Genomic DNA, 20,512 nt, shown 5'->3' with positions numbered 1-20,512 from the left:
ATCTATCTATCTATCTATCTATCTATCTATCTATCTATCTATCTATCTATCTATCTATCTATCTATCTATCTATCTATCTATCTATCTATCTATCTATCTATCTATCTATCTATCTATCTATCTATCTAATCTATGAAAGGCCTTCCAATGTAATTCCAGCCCAGATAGCTGGCTAGCACTCAGATAGCTGGCTGACTAGCTACAGTGCCTTGCAAAAGTATTCAGCCCCCTTGAACTTTTCAACCTTTTGCCACATTTCAGGCTTCAAACATAACGATATGAAATTGTAATTTTTTGTGAAGAATCAACAACAAGTGGGACACAATCGTGAAGTGGAACGAAATTTATTGGATATTTTAAACTTTTTTTAGAAATGAAAAACTGAAAAGTGGGGCGTGCAATATTATTCAGCCCCCTTGCGTTAATACTTTGTAGCGCCACCTTTTGCTGCGATTACAGCTGCAAGTCACTTGGGGTATGTCTCTATCAGTTTTGCACATCGAGAGACAGAAATTTTTGCCCATTCTTCCTTGCAAAACAGCTCGAGCTCAGTGAGGTTGGATGGAGAGCGTTTGTGAACAGCAGTTTTCAGCTCTTTCCACAGATTCTCGATGGGATTCAGGTCTGGACTTTGACTTGGCCATTCTAACACCTGGATACGTTTATTTGTGAACCATTCCATTGTAGATTTTGCTTTATGTTTTGGATCATTGTCTTGTTGGAAGATAAATCTCCGTCCCAGTCTCAGGTCTTTTGCAGACTGCAACAGGTTTTCTTCCAGAATGGTCCTGTATTTGGCTCCATCCATCTTCACATCAATTTTAACCATCTTTTTTGTCCCTGCTGAAGAAAAGCAGGCCCAAACCATGATGCTGCCACCACCATGTTTGACAGTGGGGATGGTGTGTTCAGGGTGATGAGCTGTGTTGCTTTTACGCCAAACATAACGTTTTGCATTGTGGCCAAAAAGTTCGATTTTGGTTTCATCTGACCAGATCACCTTCTTCCACATGTTTGGTGTGTCTCCCAGGTGACTTTTTATAGATATCTTTGAGAAATGGCTTTCTTCTTGCCACTCTTCCATAAAGGCCAGATTTGTGCAGTGTACGACTGATTGTGTCCTATGGACAGAGTCTCCCACCTCAGCTGTAGATCTCTGCAGTTCATTCAGAGTGATCATGGGCCTCTTGGCTGCATCTCTGATCAGTCTTCTCCTTGTTTGAGCTGAAAGTTTAGAGGGACGGCCGGGTCTTGGTAGATTTGCAGTGGTCTGATACTCCTTCCATTTCAATATGATCGCTTGCACAGTGCTCCTTGAGATGTTTAAAGCTTGGGAAATCTTTTTGTATCCAAATCCGGCTTTAAACTTCTCCACAACAGTATCTCGGACCTGCCTGGTGTGTTCCTTCGTCTTCATGATGCTCTCTGCGCTTTAAACAGAACTCTGAGACTGTCACAGAGCAGGTGCATTTATACGGAGACTTGATTACACACAGGTGGATTCTATTTATCACCATCAGTCATTTAGGTCAACATTGGATCATTCAGAGATCCTCACTGAACTTCTGGAGTGAGTTTGCTGCACTGAAAGTAAAGGGGCTGAATAATATTGCACGCCACACTTTTTAGTTTTTTATTTCTAAAAAAAGTTTAAAATATCCAATAAATTTCGTTCTACTTCACGATTGTGTCCCACTTGTTGTTGATTCTTCACAAAAAATTACAATTTCATATCGTTATGTTTGAAGCCTGAAATGTGGCAAAAGGTTGAAAAGTTCAAGGGGGCTGAATACTTTTGCAAGGCACTGTATAACAGGCCTTTAAATCCAGCTTCTTTCGCTTACGGCCAAACCACCTTGGGAACGCCTGATCTCGTCCGATCTCAGAAGCCAAGCAGGGTTGGGCTCAGTCAGTACCTAGATGGGAGACTGCCTGGGAATACTGAGTGCTGTAAGCTTTTTATTTTTGGGTTTCAGCCCCATTCATGAAGTGTCATTTAGCAGTTAGCTAGCATAATAAAGGATCTATCTATCTATCTATCTATCTATCTATCTATCTATCTATCTATCTATCTATCTATCTATCTATCTATCTATCTATCTATCTATCTATCTATCTATCTATCTAATCTATGAAAGGCCTTCCAATGTAATTCCAGCCCAGATAGCTGGCTAGCACTCAGATAGCTGGCTGACTAGCTATAACAGGCCTTTAAATCCAGCTTCTTTCGCTTACGGCCAAACCACCTTGGGAACGCCTGATCTCGTCCGATCTCAGAAGCCAAGCAGGGTTGGGCTCAGTCAGTACCTAGATGGGAGACTGCCTGGGAATACTGAGTGCTGTAAGCTTTTTATTTTTGGGTTTCAGCCCCATTCATGAAGTGTCATTTAGCAGTTAGCTAGCATAATAAAGGATCTATCTATCTATCTATCTATCTATCTATCTATCTATCTATCTATCTATCTATCTATCTATCTATCTATCTATCTATCTATCTATCTATCTATCTATCTATCTATCTATCTATCTATCTAATCTATGAAAGGCCTTCCAATGTAATTCCAGCCCAGATAGCTGGCTAGCACTCAGATAGCTGGCTGACTAGCTATAACAGGCCTTTAAATCCAGCTTCTTTCACTTACGGCCAAACCACCTTGGGAACGCCTGATCTCGTCTGATCTCAGAAGCCAAGCAGGGTTGGGCTCAGTCAGTACCTAGATGGGAGACCGCCTGGGAATACTGAGTGCTGTAAGCTTTTTATTTTTTGGTTTCAGCCCCATTCATGAAGTGTCATTTAGCAGTTAGCTAGCATAATAAAGGATCTATCTATCTATCTATCTATCTATCTATCTATCTATCTATCTATCTATCTATCTATCTATCTATCTATCTATCTATCTATCTATCTATCTATCTATCTATCTATCTATCTAATCTATGAAAGGCCTTCCAATGTAATTCCAGCCCAGATAGCTGGCTAGCACTCAGATAGCTGGCTGACTAGCTATAACAGGCCTTTAAATGCAGCTTCTTTCGCTTACGGCCAAACCACCTTGGGAACGCCTGATCTCGTCCGATCTCAGAAGCCAAGCAGGGTTGGGCTCAGTCAGTACCTAGATGGGAGACTGCCTGGGAATACTGAGTGCTGTAAGCTTTTTATTTTTGGGTTTCAGCCCCATTCATGAAGTGTCATTTAGCAGTTAGCTAGCATAATAAAGGATCTATCTATCTATCTATCTATCTATCTATCTATCTATCTATCTATCTATCTATCTATCTATCTATCTATCTATCTATCTATCTATCTATCTAATCTATGAAAGGCCTTCCAATGTAATTCCAGCCCAGATAGCTGGCTAGCACTCAGATAGCTGGCTGACTAGCTATAACAGGCCTTTAAATGCAGCTTCTTTCGCTTACGGCCAAACCACCTTGGGAACGCCTGATCTCGTCCGATCTCAGAAGCCAAGCAGGGTTGGGCTCAGTCAGTACCTAGATGGGAGACTGCCTGGGAATACTGAGTGCTGTAAGCTTTTTATTTTTTGGTTTCAGCCCCATTCATGAAGTGTCATTTAGCAGTTAGCTAGCATAATAAAGGATCTATCTATCTATCTATCTATCTATCTATCTATCTATCTATCTATCTATCTATCTATCTATCTATCTATCTATCTATCTATCTAATCTATGAAAGGCCTTCCAATGTAATTCCAGCCCAGATAGCTGGCTAGCACTCAGATAGCTGGCTGACTAGCTATAACAGGCCTTTAAATGCAGCTTCTTTCGCTTACGGCCAAACCACCTTGGGAACGCCTGATCTCGTCCGATCTCAGAAGCCAAGCAGGGTTGGGCTCAGTCAGTACCTAGATGGGAGACTGCCTGGGAATACTGAGTGCTGTAAGCTTTTTATTTTTGGGTTTCAGCCCCATTCATGAAGTGTCATTTAGCAGTTAGCTAGCATAATAAAGGATCTATCTATCTATCTATCTATCTATCTATCTATCTATCTATCTATCTATCTATCTATCTATCTATCTATCTATCTATCTATCTATCTATCTATCTATCTATCTATCTAATCTATGAAAGGCCTTCCAATGTAATTCCAGCCCAGATAGCTGGCTAGCACTCAGATAGCTGGCTGACTAGCTATAACAGGCCTTTAAATGCAGCTTCTTTCGCTTACGGCCAAACCACCTTGGGAACGCCTGATCTCGTCTGATCTCAGAAGCCAAGCAGGGTTGGGCTCAGTCAGTACCTAGATGGGAGACCGCCTGGGAATACTGAGTGCTGTAAGCTTTTTATTTTTTGGTTTCAGCCCCATTCATGAAGTGTCATTTAGCAGTTAGTAATAATAATAAAGGATCTATCTATCTATCTATCTATCTATCTATCTATCTATCTATCTATCTATCTATCTATCTATCTATCTATCTATCTATCTATCTATCTATCTATCTATCTATCTATCTATCTATCTATCTAATCTATGAAAGGCCTTCCAATGTAATTCCAGCCCAGATAGCTGGCTAGCACTCAGATAGCTGGCTGACTAGCTACAGTGCCTTGCAAAAGTATTCAGCCCCCTTGAACTTTTCAACCTTTTGCCACATTTCAGGCTTCAAACATAACGATATGAAATTGTAATTTTTTGTGAAGAATCAACAACAAGTGGGACACAATCGTGAAGTGGAACGAAATTTATTGGATATTTTAAACTTTTTTTAGAAATGAAAAACTGAAAAGTGGGGCGTGCAATATTATTCAGCCCCCTTGCGTTAATACTTTGTAGCGCCACCTTTTGCTGCGATTACAGCTGCAAGTCACTTGGGGTATGTCTCTATCAGTTTTGCACATCGAGAGACAGAAATTTTTGCCCATTCTTCCTTGCAAAACAGCTCGAGCTCAGTGAGGTTGGATGGAGAGCGTTTGTGAACAGCAGTTTTCAGCTCTTTCCACAGATTCTCGATGGGATTCAGGTCTGGACTTTGACTTGGCCATTCTAACACCTGGATACGTTTATTTGTGAACCATTCCATTGTAGATTTTGCTTTATGTTTTGGATCATTGTCTTGTTGGAAGATAAATCTCCGTCCCAGTCTCAGGTCTTTTGCAGACTGCAACAGGTTTTCTTCCAGAATGGTCCTGTATTTGGCTCCATCCATCTTCACATCAATTTTAACCATCTTTTTTGTCCCTGCTGAAGAAAAGCAGGCCCAAACCATGATGCTGCCACCACCATGTTTGACAGTGGGGATGGTGTGTTCAGGGTGATGAGCTGTGTTGCTTTTACGCCAAACATAACGTTTTGCATTGTGGCCAAAAAGTTCGATTTTGGTTTCATCTGACCAGATCACCTTCTTCCACATGTTTGGTGTGTCTCCCAGGTGACTTTTTATAGATATCTTTGAGAAATGGCTTTCTTCTTGCCACTCTTCCATAAAGGCCAGATTTGTGCAGTGTACGACTGATTGTGTCCTATGGACAGAGTCTCCCACCTCAGCTGTAGATCTCTGCAGTTCATTCAGAGTGATCATGGGCCTCTTGGCTGCATCTCTGATCAGTCTTCTCCTTGTTTGAGCTGAAAGTTTAGAGGGACGGCCGGGTCTTGGTAGATTTGCAGTGGTCTGATACTCCTTCCATTTCAATATGATCGCTTGCACAGTGCTCCTTGAGATGTTTAAAGCTTGGGAAATCTTTTTGTATCCAAATCCGGCTTTAAACTTCTCCACAACAGTATCTCGGACCTGCCTGGTGTGTTCCTTCGTCTTCATGATGCTCTCTGCGCTTTAAACAGAACTCTGAGACTGTCACAGAGCAGGTGCATTTATACGGAGACTTGATTACACACAGGTGGATTCTATTTATCACCATCAGTCATTTAGGTCAACATTGGATCATTCAGAGATCCTCACTGAACTTCTGGAGTGAGTTTGCTGCACTGAAAGTAAAGGGGCTGAATAATATTGCACGCCACACTTTTTAGTTTTTTATTTCTAAAAAAAGTTTAAAATATCCAATAAATTTCGTTCTACTTCACGATTGTGTCCCACTTGTTGTTGATTCTTCACAAAAAATTACAATTTCATATCGTTATGTTTGAAGCCTGAAATGTGGCAAAAGGTTGAAAAGTTAGTTCAAGGGGGCTGAATACTTTTGCAAGGCACTGTATAACAGGCCTTTAAATCCAGCTTCTTTCGCTTACGGCCAAACCACCTTGGGAACGCCTGATCTCGTCCGATCTCAGAAGCCAAGCAGGGTTGGGCTCAGTCAGTACCTAGATGGGAGACTGCCTGGGAATACTGAGTGCTGTAAGCTTTTTATTTTTGGGTTTCAGCCCCATTCATGAAGTGTCATTTAGCAGTTAGCTAGCATAATAAAGGATCTATCTATCTATCTATCTATCTATCTATCTATCTATCTATCTATCTATCTATCTATCTATCTATCTATCTATCTATCTATCTATCTATCTAATCTATGAAAGGCCTTCCAATGTAATTCCAGCCCAGATAGCTGGCTAGCACTCAGATAGCTGGCTGACTAGCTATAACAGGCCTTTAAATCCAGCTTCTTTCGCTTACGGCCAAACCACCTTGGGAACGCCTGATCTCGTCCGATCTCAGAAGCCAAGCAGGGTTGGGCTCAGTCAGTACGTAGATGGGAGACTGCCTGGGAATACTGAGTGCTGTAAGCTTTTTATTTTTGGGTTTCAGCCCCATTCATGAAGTGTCATTTAGCAGTTAGCTAGCATAATAAAGGATCTATCTATCTATCTATCTATCTATCTATCTATATATCTATCTATCTATCTATCTATCTATCTATCTATCTATCTATCTATCTATCTATCTATCTATCTATCTATCTAATCTATGAAAGGCCTTCCAATGTAATTCCAGCCCAGATAGCTGGCTAGCACTCAGATAGCTGGCTGACTAGCTATAACAGGCCTTTAAATCCAGCTTCTTTCACTTACGGCCAAACCACCTTGGGAACGCCTGATCTCGTCTGATCTCAGAAGCCAAGCAGGGTTGGGCTCAGTCAGTACCTAGATGGGAGACCGCCTGGGAATACTGAGTGCTGTAAGCTTTTTATTTTTTGGTTTCAGCCCCATTCATGAAGTGTCATTTAGCAGTTAGCTAGCATAATAAAGGATCTATCTATCTATCTATCTATCTATCTATCTATCTATCTATCTATCTATCTATCTATCTATCTATCTATCTATCTATCTATCTATCTATCTAATCTATGAAAGGCCTTCCAATGTAATTCCAGCCCAGATAGCTGGCTAGCACTCAGATAGCTGGCTGACTAGCTATAACAGGCCTTTAAATGCAGCTTCTTTCGCTTACGGCCAAACCACCTTGGGAACGCCTGATCTCGTCCGATCTCAGAAGCCAAGCAGGGTTGGGCTCAGTCAGTACCTAGATGGGAGACTGCCTGGGAATACTGAGTGCTGTAAGCTTTTTATTTTTGGGTTTCAGCCCCATTCATGAAGTGTCATTTAGCAGTTAGCTAGCATAATAAAGGATCTATCTATCTATCTATCTATCTATCTATCTATCTATCTATCTATCTATCTATCTATCTATCTATCTATCTATCTATCTATCTATCTATCTATCTATCTATCTATCTATCTAATCTATGAAAGGCCTTCCAATGTAATTCCAGCCCAGATAGCTGGCTAGCACTCAGATAGCTGGCTGACTAGCTATAACAGGCCTTTAAATCCAGCTTCTTTCGCTTACGGCCAAACCACCTTGGGAACGCCTGATCTCGTCCGATCTCAGAAGCCAAGCAGGGTTGGGCTCAGTCAGTACCTAGATGGGAGACTGCCTGGGAATACTGAGTGCTGTAAGCTTTTTATTTTTGGGTTTCAGCCCCATTCATGAAGTGTCATTTAGCAGTTAGCTAGCATAATAAAGGATCTATCTATCTATCTATCTATCTATCTATCTATCTATCTATCTATCTATCTATCTATCTATCTATCTATCTATCTATCTATCTATCTATCTATCTATCTATCTATCTATCTAATCTATGAAAGGCCTTCCAATGTAATTCCAGCCCAGATAGCTGGCTAGCACTCAGATAGCTGGCTGACTAGCTATAACAGGCCTTTAAATGCAGCTTCTTTCGCTTACGGCCAAACCACCTTGGGAACGCCTGATCTCGTCCGATCTCAGAAGCCAAGCAGGGTTGGGCTCAGTCAGTACCTAGATGGGAGACTGCCTGGGAATACTGAGTGCTGTAAGCTTTTTATTTTTGGGTTTCAGCCCCATTCATGAAGTGTCATTTAGCAGTTAGCTAGCATAATAAAGGATCTATCTATCTATCTATCTATCTATCTATCTATCTATCTATCTATCTATCTATCTATCTATCTATCTATCTATCTATCTATCTATCTATCTATCTATCTATCTATCTAATCTATGAAAGGCCTTCCAATGTAATTCCAGCCCAGATAGCTGGCTAGCACTCAGATAGCTGGCTGACTAGCTATAACAGGCCTTTAAATCCAGCTTCTTTCGCTTACGGCCAAACCACCTTGGGAACGCCTGATCTCGTCCGATCTCAGAAGCCAAGCAGGGTTGGGCTCAGTCAGTACCTAGATGGGAGACTGCCTGGGAATACTGAGTGCTGTAAGCTTTTTATTTTTGGGTTTCAGCCCCATTCATGAAGTGTCATTTAGCAGTTAGCTAGCATAATAAAGTATCTATCTATCTATCTATCTATCTATCTATCTATCTATCTATCTATCTATCTATCTATCTATCTATCTATCTATCTATCTATCTATCTATCTATCTATCTATCTATCTATCTATCTATCTAATCTATGAAAGGCCTTCCAATGTAATTCCAGCCCAGATAGCTGGCTAGCACTCAGATAGCTGGCTGACTAGCTATAACAGGCCTTTAAATCCAGCTTCTTTCGCTTACGGCCAAACCACCTTGGGAACGCCTGATCTCGTCCGATCTCAGAAGCCAAGCAGGGTTGGGCTCAGTCAGTACCTAGATGGGAGACTGCCTGGGAATACTGAGTGCTGTAAGCTTTTTATTTTTGGGTTTCAGCCCCATTCATGAAGTGTCATTTAGCAGTTAGCTAGCATAATAAAGGATCTATCTATCTATCTATCTATCTATCTATCTATCTATCTATCTATCTATCTATCTATCTATCTATCTATCTATCTATCTATCTATCTATCTATCTATCTATCTATCTATCTATCTATCTATCTATCTATCTATCTATCTAATCTATGAAAGGCCTTCCAATGTAATTCCAGCCCAGATAGCTGGCTAGCACTCAGATAGCTGGCTGACTAGCTATAACAGGCCTTTAAATCCAGCTTCTTTCGCTTACGGCCAAACCACCTTGGGAACGCCTGACCACGCCCACGGAGTGAGAAGGAAGTACAAGGTGCAGACGGGGGAGAAAGGCTCTCCCACATTGTTTGGTATTTTTCTTCAATTATTATCTGGATTAATAACAACTCTATACGCCAAACAAACACAGACTTTGCTGCAGTGGAAGCTCCCCAGCACTTTGGTGACTTGGGGAGAACATCTCTTTTTGCACAATGGACTACTCTACGGATAAAGAACTCGGAACGGACAATGGACAACGAGAGAAGGACTTTGATTTAAACAAGAAGCAGAACGCGGACGGACCTAAGAATAACGAAAACAGCGAGGAACAAACGACTACGGAAAAGATTAACGACGAAAGAAAGGAAATGGATCTTGAAACAAGAGAAATGCACGATGGAAGGAAAGGATACCAAAAAGAAAAAAGAAGTAACACACAAAAGCAAAGGTACGAATACAAGAAAGAAGCTACGATAATTGTGGATGTAAGTAACCTGCAAGAAGTTACGGCAACCGAAATAATAAAAGCAATAAACGAAGAGATTGGTTTTGGAAAGCTGCTGGCCGTCAGATACAGACAAAACAAAGAATTCGAGGCGACACTACAAACTGAAGAAGATTGTCTAAAACTACTGGATGGATTAATGATAAAAGGAAGATTATGTGACATAAGAAGACTTTGTTGCAGTGAAATGACTGTATCCTTTTTAAATTTACCGGCATACTTGGAAGACAAGATTATTTTAGATAAACTTTTAGCATGGGGAGTAACACCAAGTCTACCAATAAGGAGAAGATTTTATCCGGGAACAACAATAGCGGATGGGACTCGGTTTTTAAAAGTTAAATTCCCCAAAGAAATAACATCACTACCATACAGCACAAAAATTGAAACGGCGGAGGGATTACAATATTTCAGAGTGATACATGATGGACAGATAAGACTATGCAGATTGTGTGCAGGAACAGGACACCTAATAAAAGACTGTCCAAATCTAGTGTGTCGGGAATGTATGGAGCAAGGGCATTTTGCTAAATACTGTAAAGCAATTAAATGTCCAGACTGTAACCATGCCCTAATAAGCTGTACATGTACGGATGAAGAAGAAATAGAGAAAGAAAAAGAACAAGAGAACGGGGAAGGAAAAGAACACAACATTCAGCACAGAAAAACAGAAGAGGAGAGCAATAACGAAAGATTGACAACGCAAGAAGAAGAGGAGAAACTACATAATCAGGAGGACAACAAAGGAAAAGATGAGTACACCAGTGCTCAAAAAATACAAGAAATGGACACAGAACAACAAACAGATCCTATGACAGACAACTGCGCGGAAAGAGAGGTGGAAGAAGAAAGAATGGACATGGACAATACAAATGAGACTGAAAACAAAGATACAGAAAAGGAGAGAAGTAAAAAGCAACAGAACAAAGGAGCCGAAGGGACTAAAAGGAAAGTAAAATTTCAACCAAATCTTGCCGGTGCGCTGGAAAAACAAAGAAAAAGAAGAGAGACTTCAAAAGACAAATGGTTAGAAAGAACCGGTATGTTCGATATTTTAACTGAAGAACTATTAGAATAATACAATGAACAAAATAATTTTATCTTTTTTATTCTTTCCGTTTTTAATGAGTACCCTTTTTATAACATCGATAAACACAAGGGGTCTCTCAGATTATACAAATTTTAAAAGACTTTTACATATAACAGAAAAAACAGATATATTATGTATACAAGAAACATTCTGGGACAATAAAACAGCAAACAGTTTAAGTAAAGAATGGAACGGTATTTTTATACATAATAGTCAAGACAATAAAAGAGGAGGGGTAGCTATTTTAATTAAAAAAGATATTTTAGAAAATGTCAAGACAATATACGCAGATGAAAAGGGACGAGTTTTAGCCATAACGGCAGAATATAAAGATAGACAAATCAACATATGTACAATACACGCACCAAACAATGTTAATGAAAAAGAAAGCTTTTTAAAAAAACTTAGTTTACTAATGGAAAAATGGAAAGAAACGATATTAATAGGGGATTTTAATACGGTTTTAAATAAACTGGACATAAATGAGCAAATGGTGTTTAGATCGGATACAGGAAGAGAACAGTTAAGAGCGTTAATGATAAAACATAGTCTAGAAGACATATGGAGACAAAAGAATAAAGAAGAAAGAATATACTCCAGAGAAGAATGGTACCTAGATAAACGAAAACAAAGCAGAATAGATTTTGTGTTAGTTCCCAACAATATGAAGCAATATATAGAAAAAGTGGAATATGGAAAATATAATTTTAGTGATCACAATTTTATAAACATAAAAATAGATTTTAATGAAATGATAAGAGGACCGGGAGTATGGATTTTTAATGCAGATCATCTAAAAGATGAGATTTTTAAAACAGAAATAAAAAACATAATCGAAAATAGCAAAACAGATGTTTTATATGATAAAGAAATTCTAGTATGGTGGGATAACATAAAATATGATATTAAAAAATATACAATAAAATACGGAACTAAAATCAAACGAATCAAAAGACAACTAGAAAACTGGAAAAAAGAAAAGTTAGAAAAAGAACTTAAAAAAGTAGAAAGCGGAAGAGGAGACATAAAAGAAATCTTAAAACTAGAAGAAAAAATAAAAAAATTAGAAGAGGAAAGATACAAAGGGGCAATGATTAGAAGTAAAGCAGAATATATGTTAAAAGGGGAGAGATGCACAAAATATTTTTTTGAGCTAGAGAAAGCACGGCAAAAAACAGACGAAATAAAAGCATTAAAAACAGAAAATGGAGAAGAGATCAAAACAACAGAGGGAATTTTAAAAGAAATACATAGATTTTATACACACCTATTCAAAAAAACAGAGATAGATGAAAAAGGAAAAGAATTTTTATTAACACAAATCAAAACAAAAATACAGGAAGAAGACAAAAAGATGTGTGATCAAAAAATTGAGGAAAAAGAGATAGAAGAAGCGATGAACAGAATGGAAAATAAAAAAAGTCCAGGTCTAGATGGGTTAACAATAGAATTTTATAAAACTTTTAAAGACATTTTAGTGCCAATTTTATCTAAATTATTCAATGAAATACACAAAATAGGAGAAGTCTCGCAACAGATGAAAAAAGGTTTGATTAAATTAATATATAAGAAGAAAGGAGACAAGACGGACTTAAAAAATTATAGGCCAATAAGCATGCTAAATACAGATTATAAAATACTAGCAAAGATACTAGCAAATAGACTAAAAACGGTACTGCCTAGTATAATAGAAACCAATCAAGCATATGGCGTATTAAATAGAGACATTTCAGATACAATTAGTAACATAAGGGACACAATATGGTATATGAAAACACAAAAAACCAAAGGGTATCTAATAAGCATAGACTTTGAGAAAGCATTTGATAGAGTAAACCACAATTATTTATTTGAAACATTAAAACGGTTTGGGTTTGGGAATGATTTTACAAAATGGTTAAAATGTCTTTACATGAATTCATATAGCTGTATAAAAGTGAACGGGTACCTAACGGATTTTATTCAGTTATCAAGATCCATACGGCAAGGATGTCCACTCTCAGCATTATTATACTCACTGGTCGCTGAACCGTTAGGTCTAGCAATAAAAGCAAGTAGTGGAATAAGAGGAATAAATATAGAAAATAACAAAAATCAGGAAAAAATATTTCAATATGCTGACGACACCACCCTCATACTGAAAGACACAGAAAGCGTAAACAGGGCGATACATGTGTTAAATCAATATTGTAAAGGATCGGGAGCTTTTGTGAACAAAGAAAAAACGCAATACATGAGGATAAGCGATGCAGAAATACTACCAGTAAATATAGCTTTTACAGAGGTGAAGGAAAAAATAAAAATTCTAGGAATAAACATAGGAGAAGATGAAAATAAAATAACGGATATTATATGGGAAGAAACTTTAGATAAAATGCAAAGAAAACTAAACATGTGGAAAAGAAGGAACTTGTATATAAAAGGTAAAGTTTTAGTTTTAAATGCACTATTTTTATCCAAAATGTGGTATGCGGCGGGGGTCGTCAACATCCCGATGTGGGTTTTAAAAAGAGTTAAAAGCTCAGTTTTAAATTTTTTATGGGACGGAAAACCGGCTAAAATAGCTTACGACACTATAATTGGGAAAAAAGAAGGAGGAGGGTTGGGACTTTTAGATTTATTTATTAGAAAACAGAGCCTAAGAGTTAAAATAATTAAAAAATTTTTGAACGAAGAAGAACAAATATGGAAATGGGTTTTTAATTTTTATATAAATAAATGTGCTGGAGGGGAAATGAATGAGAATATTTTATGCATGGAATTGAAAGAAAACATGTTTCAAAACGTTCCAGAGTTTTACAAAGAGGTTTTTAGAGCGTGGGGGGATTTTATGGAGAATATAATATACAAAATAAAAGGGAGAAAAAATCTTTTAGAGCAACCCATTTTTTTAAACAAGCAGATCTGTTTTAAAGAAAAGACACCGTATTTTAAACATTGGTACGAAGCAGAAATAAAACAAATTAAAGACGTCTTGTACGAATATAGACCAGGATTTCTCCCAACACAGGCAATAATTGACTTCTTGGAAGGAAAAGATAAAACAATAAACACAGATATCATCGAAAAACAATATGAAACGCTAAAACAAGCAATACCCAAAGAATGGTTACAAAGAATAGAAAACAAAGAAGGAAATGAAAGGATGAAAATCGAAGTAAAAGTAGGCAATCAAAAAAACGATCTAAACAGCTGCTCCTTGAGAACGTTTAATGACATATTTGTCAATAAAGCGTGGGTAAAACCCAAAGCAAATGCGCATTGGAGAAAAATATACCCAGAACTAGAGGAAAACGAGATATGGAAAACATATAAAGGTCCCAAACTTTTAATACTAGAAAATTTTAACTTTTATCTTAAACACAATTGTATATATGACAGAGAAAAATTACACAAAATCGGATTGGAAGACAACCCAAACTGTACACTATGCAAAGAGAATAAAACAGAAGATTTTAGACACATGTTTTTAGAATGTAAAGAAATAAAATGTTTTATGGATAAACTAAAGGGAATGATAAGCGAATTGACAGAAGAAAAAATAGACAATAGGCAGTGGGAAATGAGCTTTTTATTCGGATACCATCAAAAATGCAAAAATACAACAATTTTAAATACAATTTTAATAATAGCAAAATACACAATATACACGAGAAGAAACATAGAAAAATATAATAACATCCACATAAAATTGTGTGTACTTTTTGAAAAAAAATTTGAATATTTTTTTAATTTATTTTTTGAACATTTTAAAAGGATAAACGAAATAGAAACTTTTGAAAACCTCTTTGTAACACAAAGCTCTTTTATGGAACCAACCTGGAACGGACTGAGAATCAAGCTATCGAAATGTGCATGTTTTTAAAAATGTGTTTTAGATCACTTTAATAAAAATGTACCTGAAATTTTTAAAAATGTATATTATGTAACGTGTTTTGTTTTAAAAACTGTCTGTAAACAATGATATTTTGTAAAAAAAGTTAATAAAAAAGAGAAATTGGGAATGCCTGATCTCGTCCGATCTCAGAAGCCAAGCAGGGTTGGGCTCAGTCAGTACCTAGATGGGAGACTGCCTGGGAATACTGAGTGTTGTAAGCTTTTTATTTTTGAGTTTCAGCCCCATTCATGAAGTGTCATTTAGCAGTTAGCTAGCATAATAAAGGATCTATCTATCTATCTATCTATCTATCTATCTATCTATCTATCTATCTATCTATCTATCTATCTATCTATCTATCTATCTATCTATCTATCTATCTATCTATCTATCTATCTAATCTATGAAAGGCCTTCCAATGTAATTCCAGCCCAGATAGCTGGCTAGCACTCAGATAGCTGGCTGACTAGCTATAACAGGCCTTTAAATCCAGCTTCTTTCGCTTACGGCCAAACCACCTTGGGAACGCCTGATCTCGTCCGATCTCAGAAGCCAAGCAGGGTTGGGCTCAGTCAGTACCTAGATGGGAGACTGCCTGGGAATACTGAGTGCTGTAAGCTTTTTATTTTTGAGTTTCAGCCCCATTCATGAAGTGTCATTTAGCAGTTAGCTAGCATAATAAAGGATCTATCTATCTATCTATCTATCTATCTATCTATCTATCTATCTATCTATCTATATCTATCTATCTATCTATCTATCTATCTATCTATCTATCTATCTATCTATCTATCTATCTATCTATCTATCTATCTATCTATCTATCTATCTATCTATCTATCTATCTATCTATCTATCTATCTATCTATCTATCTATCTATCTATCTATCTATCTATCTATCTATCTATCTATCTATCTATCTATCTATCTATCTATCTATCTATCTATCTATCTATCTATCTATCTATCTATCTATCTATCTATCTATCTATCTATCTATCTATCTATCTATCTATGAAAGGCCTTCCAATGTAATTCCAGCCCAGATAGCTGGCTAGCACTCAGATAGCTGGCTGACTAGCTATAACAGGCCTTTAAATCCAGCTTCTTTCGCTTACGGCCAAACCACCTTGGGAACGCCTGATCTCGTCCGATCTCAGAAGCCAAGCAGGGTTGGGCTCAGTCAGTACCTAGATGGGAGACTGCCTGGGAATACTGAGTGCTGTAAGCTTTTTATTTTTGGGTTTCAGCCCCATTCATGAAGTGTCATTTAGCAGTTAGCTAGCATAATAAAGGATCTATCTATCTATCTATCTATCTATCTATCTATCTATCTATCTATCTATCTATCTATCTATCTATCTATCTATCTATCTATCTATCTATCTATCTATCTAATCTATGAAAGGCCTTCCAATGTAATTCCAGCCCAGATAGCTGGCTAGCACTCAGATAGCTGGCTGACTAGCTATAACAGGCCTTTAAATCCAGCTTCTTTCGCTTACGGCCAAACCACCTTGGGAACGCCTGATCTCGTCCGATCTCAGAAGCCAAGCAGGGTTGGGCTCAGTCAGTACCTAGATGGGAGACTGCCTGGGAATACTGAGTGCTGTAAGCTTTTTATTTTTGGGTTTCAGCCCCATTCATGAAGTGTCATTTAGCAGTTAGCTAGCATAATAAAGGATCTATCTATCTATCTATCTATCTATCTATCTATCTATCTATCTATCTATCTATCTATCTATCTATCTATCTATCTATCTATCTATCTATCTATCTAATCTATGAAAGGCCTTCCAATGTAATTCCAGCCCAGATAGCTGGCTAGCACTCAGATAGCTGGCTGACTAGCTATAACAGGCCTTTAAATCCAGCTTCTTTCGCTTACGGCCAAACCACCTTGGGAACGCCTGATCTCGTCCAATCTCAGAAGCCAAGCAGGGTTGGGCTCAGTCAGTACCTAGATGGGAGACTGCCTGGGAATACTGAGTGCTGTAAGCTTTTTATTTTTGGGTTTCAGCCCCATTCATGAAGTGTCATTTAGCAGTTAGCTAGCATAATAAAGGATCTATCTATCTATCTATCTATCTATCTATCTATCTATCTATCTATCTATCTATCTATCTATCTATCTATCTATCTATCTATCTATCTATCTATCTATCTATCTATCTATCTATCTATCTATCTATCTATCTATCTATCTATCTATCTATCTATCTATCTATCTATCTAGGCCTTCCAATGTAATTCCAGCCCAGATAGCTGGCTAGCACTCAGATAGCTGGCTGACTAGCTATAACAGGCCTTTAAATCCAGCTTCTTTCGCTTACGGCCAAACCACCTTGGGAACGCCTGATCTCGTCCGATCTCAGAAGCCAAGCAGGGTTGGGCTCAGTCAGTACCTAGATGGGAGACTGCCTGGGAATACTGAGTGCTGTAAGCTTTTTATTTTTGGGTTTCAGCCCCATTCATGAAGTGTCATTTAGCAGTTAGCTAGCATAATAAAGGATCTATCTATCTATCTATCTATCTATCTATCTATCTATCTATCTATCTATCTATCTATCTATCTATCTATCTATCTATCTATCTATCTATCTATCTATCTAATCTATGAAAGGCCTTCCAATGTAATTCCAGCCCAGATAGCTGGCTAGCACTCAGATAGCTGGCTGACTAGCTATAACAGGCCTTTAAATCCAGCTTCTTTAGCTTACGGCCAAACCACCTTGGGAACGCCTGATCTCGTCCGATCTCAGAAGCCAAGCAGGGTTGGGCTCAGTCAGTACCTAGATGGGAGACTGCCTGGGAATACTGAGTGCTGTAAGCTTTTTATTTTTGGGTTTCAGCCCCATTCATGAAGTGTCATTTAGCAGTTAGCTAGCATAATAAAGGATCTATCTATCTATCTATCTATCTATCTATCTATCTATCTATCTATCTATCTATCTATCTATCTATCTATCTATCTATCTATCTAATCTATGAAAGGCCTTCCAATGTAATTCCAGCCCAGATAGCTGGCTAGCACTCAGATAGCTGGCTGACTAGCTATAACAGGCCTTTAAATGCAGCTTCTTTCGCTTACGGCCAAACCACCTTGGGAACGCCTGATCTCGTCCGATCTCAGAAGCCAAGCAGGGTTGGGCTCAGTCAGTACCTAGATGGGAGACTGCCTGGGAATACTGAGTGCTGTAAGCTTTTTATTTTTGGGTTTCAGCCCCATTCATGAAGTGTCATTTAGCAGTTAGCTAGCATAATAAAGGATCTATCTATCTATCTATCTATCTATCTATCTATCTATCTATCTATCTATCTATCTATCTATCTATCTATCTATCTATCTATCTATCTATCTATCTATCTATCTATCTATCTATCTATCTATCTAATCTATGAAAGGCCTTCCAATGTAATTCCAGCCCAGATAGCTGGCTAGCACTCAGATAGCTGGCTGACTAGCTATAACAGGCCTTTAAATCCAGCTTCTTTCGCTTACGGCCAAACCACCTTGGGAACGCCTGATCTCGTCCGATCTCAGAAGCCAAGCAGGGTTGGGCTCAGTCAGTACCTAGATGGGAGACTGCCTGGGAATACTGAGTGCTGTAAGCTTTTTATTTTTGGGTTTCAGCCCCATTCATGAAGTGTCATTTAGCAGTTAGCTAGCATAATAAAGGATCTATCTATCTATCTATCTATCTATCTATCTATCTATCTATCTATCTATCTATCTATCTATCTATCTATCTAATCTATGAAAGGCCTTCCAATGTAATTCCAGCCCAGATAGCTGGCTAGCACTCAGATAGCTGGCTGACTAGCTATAACAGGCCTTTAAATCCAGCTTCTTTCGCTTACGGCCAAACCACCTTGGGAACGCCTGATCTCGTCCGATCTCAGAAGCCAAGCAGGGTTGGGCTCAGTCAGTACCTAGATGGGAGACTGCCTGGGAATACTGAGTGCTGTAAGCTTTTTATTTTTGGGTTTCAGCCCCATTCATGAAGTGTCATTTAGCAGTTAGCTAGCATAATAAAGGATCTATCTATCTATCTATCTATCTATCTATCTATCTATCTATCTATCTATCTATCTATCTATCTATCTATCTATCTATCTATCTATCTATATATCTATCTATCTATCTATCTATCTATCTATCTATCTATCTATCTAATCTATGAAAGGCCTTCCAATGTAATTCCAGCCCAGATAGCTGGCTAGCACTCAGATAGCTGGCTGACTAGCTATAACAGGCCTTTAAATGCAGCTTATTTCGCTTACGGCCAAACCACCTTGGGAACGCCTGATCTCGTCCGATCTCAGAAGCCAAGCAGGGTTGGGCTCAGTCAGTACCTAGATGGGAGACTGCCTGGGAATACTGAGTGCTGTAAGCTTTTTATTTTTGGGTTTCAGCCCCATTCATGAAGTGTCATTTAGCAGTTAGCTAGCATAATAAAGGATCTATCTATCTATCTATCTATCTATCTATCTATCTATCTATCTATCTATCTATCTATCTATCTATCTATCTATCTATCTATCTATATATCTATCTATCTATCTATCTATCTATCTATCTATCTAATCTATGAAAGGCCTTCCAATGTAATTCCAGCCCAGATAGCTGGCTAGCACTCAGATAGCTGGCTGACTAGCTATAACAGGCCTTTAAATGCAGCTTATTTCGCTTACGGCCAAACCACCTTGGGAACGCCTGATCTCGTCCGATCTCAGAAGCCAAGCAGGGTTGGGCTCAGTCAGTACCTAGATGGGAGACTGCCTGGGAATACTGAGTGCTGTAAGCTTTTTATTTTTGGGTTTCAGCCCCATTCATGAAGTGTCATTTAGCAGTTAGCTAGCATAATAAAGGATCTATCTATCTATCTATCTATCTATCTATCTATCTATCTATCTATCTATCTATCTATCTATCTATCTATCTATCTATCTATCTATCTATCTATCTAATCTATGAAAGGCCTTCCAATGTAATTCCAGCCCAGATAGCTGGCTAGCACTCAGATAGCTGGCTGACTAGCTATAACAGGCCTTTAAATGCAGCTTATTTCGCTTACGGCCAAACCACCTTGGGAACGCCTGATCTCGTCCGATCTCAGAAGCCAAGCAGGGTTGGGCTCAGTCAGTACCTAGATGGGAGACTGCCTGGGAATACTGAGTGCTGTAAGCTTTTTATTTTTGGGTTTCAGCCCCATTCATGAAGTGTCATTTAGCAGTTAGCTAGCATAATAAAGGATCTATCTATCTATCTATCTATCTATCTATCTATCTATCTATCTATCTATCTATCTATCTATCTATCTATCTATCTATCTATCTATCTATCTATCTATCTATCTATCTATCTATCTATCTATCTAATCTATGAAAGGCCTTCCAATGTAATTCCAGCCCAGATAGCTGGCTAGCACTCAGATAGCTGGCTGACTAGCTATAACAGGCCTTTAAATGCAGCTTATTTCGCTTACGGCCAAACCACCTTGGGAACGCCTGATCTCGTCCGATCTCAGAAGCCAAGCAGGGTTGGGCTCAGTCAGTACCTAGATGGGAGACTGCCTGGGAATACTGAGTGCTGTAAGCTTTTTATTTTTGGGTTTCAGCCCCATTCATGAAGTGTCATTTAGCAG

At 38.3% G+C, this 20,512-nt stretch overlaps 26 non-coding genes and 2 pseudogenes across 26 annotated transcripts; all 28 read left to right on the top strand.

The window, feature by feature from the left end:
* The first annotated feature begins 1,839 nt into the window (after positions 1-1,839).
* LOC134305588 (5S ribosomal RNA) lies at positions 1,840-1,958 on the top strand. Its single transcript, XR_010008661.1, has one exon. It is a non-coding gene; the product is annotated as a 5S ribosomal RNA (ribosomal RNA).
* Positions 1,959-2,230: 272 nt separating this feature from the next.
* LOC134305587 (5S ribosomal RNA) lies at positions 2,231-2,349 on the top strand. Its single transcript, XR_010008660.1, has one exon. It is a non-coding gene; the product is annotated as a 5S ribosomal RNA (ribosomal RNA).
* A 288-nt stretch (positions 2,350-2,637) lies between these two features.
* LOC134305596 (5S ribosomal RNA) lies at positions 2,638-2,756 on the top strand. Its single transcript, XR_010008668.1, has one exon. It is a non-coding gene; the product is annotated as a 5S ribosomal RNA (ribosomal RNA).
* A 280-nt stretch (positions 2,757-3,036) lies between these two features.
* LOC134305586 (5S ribosomal RNA) lies at positions 3,037-3,155 on the top strand. The gene has a single exon (XR_010008659.1). It is a non-coding gene; the product is annotated as a 5S ribosomal RNA (ribosomal RNA).
* Positions 3,156-3,415: 260 nt separating this feature from the next.
* On the top strand, positions 3,416-3,534 carry LOC134305585 (5S ribosomal RNA). The gene has a single exon (XR_010008658.1). It is a non-coding gene; the product is annotated as a 5S ribosomal RNA (ribosomal RNA).
* A 252-nt stretch (positions 3,535-3,786) lies between these two features.
* Positions 3,787-3,905, top strand: LOC134305584 (5S ribosomal RNA). The gene has a single exon (XR_010008657.1). It is a non-coding gene; the product is annotated as a 5S ribosomal RNA (ribosomal RNA).
* A 276-nt stretch (positions 3,906-4,181) lies between these two features.
* On the top strand, positions 4,182-4,300 carry LOC134305684 (5S ribosomal RNA). The gene has a single exon (XR_010008725.1). It is a non-coding gene; the product is annotated as a 5S ribosomal RNA (ribosomal RNA).
* A 1,900-nt stretch (positions 4,301-6,200) lies between these two features.
* Positions 6,201-6,319, top strand: LOC134305582 (5S ribosomal RNA). The gene has a single exon (XR_010008655.1). It is a non-coding gene; the product is annotated as a 5S ribosomal RNA (ribosomal RNA).
* A 260-nt stretch (positions 6,320-6,579) lies between these two features.
* On the top strand, positions 6,580-6,698 carry LOC134305652 (5S ribosomal RNA; annotated as a pseudogene).
* A 276-nt stretch (positions 6,699-6,974) lies between these two features.
* On the top strand, positions 6,975-7,093 carry LOC134305595 (5S ribosomal RNA). Its single transcript, XR_010008667.1, has one exon. It is a non-coding gene; the product is annotated as a 5S ribosomal RNA (ribosomal RNA).
* Positions 7,094-7,353: 260 nt separating this feature from the next.
* Positions 7,354-7,472, top strand: LOC134305581 (5S ribosomal RNA). Its single transcript, XR_010008654.1, has one exon. It is a non-coding gene; the product is annotated as a 5S ribosomal RNA (ribosomal RNA).
* Positions 7,473-7,752: 280 nt separating this feature from the next.
* LOC134305580 (5S ribosomal RNA) lies at positions 7,753-7,871 on the top strand. The gene has a single exon (XR_010008653.1). It is a non-coding gene; the product is annotated as a 5S ribosomal RNA (ribosomal RNA).
* A 280-nt stretch (positions 7,872-8,151) lies between these two features.
* Positions 8,152-8,270, top strand: LOC134305579 (5S ribosomal RNA). The gene has a single exon (XR_010008652.1). It is a non-coding gene; the product is annotated as a 5S ribosomal RNA (ribosomal RNA).
* A 276-nt stretch (positions 8,271-8,546) lies between these two features.
* On the top strand, positions 8,547-8,665 carry LOC134305578 (5S ribosomal RNA). The gene has a single exon (XR_010008651.1). It is a non-coding gene; the product is annotated as a 5S ribosomal RNA (ribosomal RNA).
* Positions 8,666-8,953: 288 nt separating this feature from the next.
* LOC134305576 (5S ribosomal RNA) lies at positions 8,954-9,072 on the top strand. The gene has a single exon (XR_010008649.1). It is a non-coding gene; the product is annotated as a 5S ribosomal RNA (ribosomal RNA).
* Positions 9,073-15,364: 6,292 nt separating this feature from the next.
* Positions 15,365-15,483, top strand: LOC134305574 (5S ribosomal RNA). The gene has a single exon (XR_010008648.1). It is a non-coding gene; the product is annotated as a 5S ribosomal RNA (ribosomal RNA).
* Positions 15,484-15,976: 493 nt separating this feature from the next.
* LOC134305573 (5S ribosomal RNA) lies at positions 15,977-16,095 on the top strand. The gene has a single exon (XR_010008647.1). It is a non-coding gene; the product is annotated as a 5S ribosomal RNA (ribosomal RNA).
* Positions 16,096-16,363: 268 nt separating this feature from the next.
* Positions 16,364-16,482, top strand: LOC134305572 (5S ribosomal RNA). The gene has a single exon (XR_010008646.1). It is a non-coding gene; the product is annotated as a 5S ribosomal RNA (ribosomal RNA).
* A 264-nt stretch (positions 16,483-16,746) lies between these two features.
* Positions 16,747-16,865, top strand: LOC134305661 (5S ribosomal RNA; annotated as a pseudogene).
* A 326-nt stretch (positions 16,866-17,191) lies between these two features.
* LOC134305571 (5S ribosomal RNA) lies at positions 17,192-17,310 on the top strand. The gene has a single exon (XR_010008645.1). It is a non-coding gene; the product is annotated as a 5S ribosomal RNA (ribosomal RNA).
* A 268-nt stretch (positions 17,311-17,578) lies between these two features.
* Positions 17,579-17,697, top strand: LOC134305570 (5S ribosomal RNA). The gene has a single exon (XR_010008644.1). It is a non-coding gene; the product is annotated as a 5S ribosomal RNA (ribosomal RNA).
* Positions 17,698-17,949: 252 nt separating this feature from the next.
* On the top strand, positions 17,950-18,068 carry LOC134305569 (5S ribosomal RNA). Its single transcript, XR_010008643.1, has one exon. It is a non-coding gene; the product is annotated as a 5S ribosomal RNA (ribosomal RNA).
* A 292-nt stretch (positions 18,069-18,360) lies between these two features.
* Positions 18,361-18,479, top strand: LOC134305568 (5S ribosomal RNA). Its single transcript, XR_010008641.1, has one exon. It is a non-coding gene; the product is annotated as a 5S ribosomal RNA (ribosomal RNA).
* Positions 18,480-18,719: 240 nt separating this feature from the next.
* On the top strand, positions 18,720-18,838 carry LOC134305567 (5S ribosomal RNA). Its single transcript, XR_010008640.1, has one exon. It is a non-coding gene; the product is annotated as a 5S ribosomal RNA (ribosomal RNA).
* Positions 18,839-19,142: 304 nt separating this feature from the next.
* On the top strand, positions 19,143-19,261 carry LOC134305566 (5S ribosomal RNA). Its single transcript, XR_010008639.1, has one exon. It is a non-coding gene; the product is annotated as a 5S ribosomal RNA (ribosomal RNA).
* Positions 19,262-19,553: 292 nt separating this feature from the next.
* LOC134305563 (5S ribosomal RNA) lies at positions 19,554-19,672 on the top strand. The gene has a single exon (XR_010008637.1). It is a non-coding gene; the product is annotated as a 5S ribosomal RNA (ribosomal RNA).
* A 264-nt stretch (positions 19,673-19,936) lies between these two features.
* LOC134305562 (5S ribosomal RNA) lies at positions 19,937-20,055 on the top strand. The gene has a single exon (XR_010008636.1). It is a non-coding gene; the product is annotated as a 5S ribosomal RNA (ribosomal RNA).
* Positions 20,056-20,347: 292 nt separating this feature from the next.
* LOC134305561 (5S ribosomal RNA) lies at positions 20,348-20,466 on the top strand. The gene has a single exon (XR_010008635.1). It is a non-coding gene; the product is annotated as a 5S ribosomal RNA (ribosomal RNA).
* Positions 20,467-20,512: the final 46 nt, after the last annotated feature.

The sequence above is a fragment of the Trichomycterus rosablanca genome, unplaced genomic scaffold (genome assembly GCF_030014385.1).
Source record: "Trichomycterus rosablanca isolate fTriRos1 unplaced genomic scaffold, fTriRos1.hap1 scaffold_142, whole genome shotgun sequence".
Classification (NCBI taxonomy): Eukaryota; Metazoa; Chordata; class Actinopteri; order Siluriformes; family Trichomycteridae; genus Trichomycterus; species Trichomycterus rosablanca.
Note: the sequence above shows the minus strand (reverse complement) of the source record. Positions and strands in the feature narration are given on the sequence as shown.